The sequence below is a fragment of the Haemorhous mexicanus genome, chromosome 13 (genome assembly GCF_027477595.1).
Source record: "Haemorhous mexicanus isolate bHaeMex1 chromosome 13, bHaeMex1.pri, whole genome shotgun sequence".
Taxonomy (NCBI): Eukaryota; Metazoa; Chordata; class Aves; order Passeriformes; family Fringillidae; genus Haemorhous; species Haemorhous mexicanus.
Window position 1 is genome coordinate 3,955,026 of NC_082353.1, and position 1,301 is coordinate 3,956,326.

Here is a 1,301-nt window from a genome sequence, read left to right on the forward strand (position 1 = left end):
TGAGTGGGCTGTGACTCCAGTGGCACTGGGGGCAGTTTTTAATCCCAAAGGGAACTGGTTCTGGTCTTTCTCCTGTGTAAAGGCAGAAAGGTGATGCCAAGCTCTGCATCAGTTCAGGGCTTCACTAAAAATCGGGAGTAGCTTTCTATCCCTGAAAAAATGGGATCAGTAGGTCAAACCCAGCCTTTCAGGGAGCCATCCCTGGGGAGAGGTTTCATCCCCTTCTCAGAGCACCATTAAATCCAAAGCTTTGCACAACTTCCCCTAAAAAACAAACGAAAAAAGGCAATAAACCTGAATTTCCTGTAGGAATCAGAGGGGACCCTGTGGAAAGTTGGGGTCTGTTCATCCCCAAGGGCGGTCCCTGCAGGGATCAGCCCTCCAGGGCTCCCAGCCCCCGTGGGGCACGGAGCTTTTGGGGATTTGGGTGTGGTGGGGGGGAAAGGAGAGCAGCCTTGGGAGGGGATGGAAGGGAATGGGAGGGATGAAAAGGTGACAGAGGTGGTAGAGGTGTGATGGAGATGGGATGGTGTGGTGGAAATGATGGAAGGGATGGAGAGGATGATGCCATGAAGGGCTGGTGTGATGGAGGGGATGGTGTGATGGAGATAATGGAGGGATGGAGATGATGGAGAGGATGATGTCATGAAGGGATGGTATGCTGGAGATGATGGAAGGGATGGAGGGGATGGTGTGATGGAAATGATGGAAGGGGTGGTGTGATGGAGATGATGGAGAGGATAATGTCATTAAGGGATGGTGTGATGGAGATGATGGAGGGGATGGAGATGATGGAGGATTGGAGAGATGAAAATGATGGAAGGGATGGAGATGATGGAAGGGATGGTGTGGTGGAATTAATGGTGTGGTGGAGAGGATGGAGGGGATGATGTCATGAAGAGATGGTGTGATGGAGATGAAGGTGTGGTGGAGAGGGTGGAGGGGAGGGTGTGATGGAGATGATGGTGTGGTGGAGAGGATGGAGGGGATGATGTCATGAAGAGATGGTGTGATGGAGATGATGGTGTGGTGGAGAGGATGGAGGGGATGATGTCATGAAGGGATGATGTGATGGAGGGATGGAAGGTGTGGTGTGATGGAGATGATGGAGAGGATGATGTCATGAAGGGATGGTGTGATGGAGGGATGGAAGGGATGCAGGGATGGAGGGACAGAGGTGACAGGCAGATGTGTGACACAGGTGTGTGACTGCCGGAGGGCTCCTGCCGCGAGCACTGCGCATGCGCACAGCGCCGCTCCCACGCCGTCTCTATGGCCCCGCCGGCGGCCGGAGCGCCGCG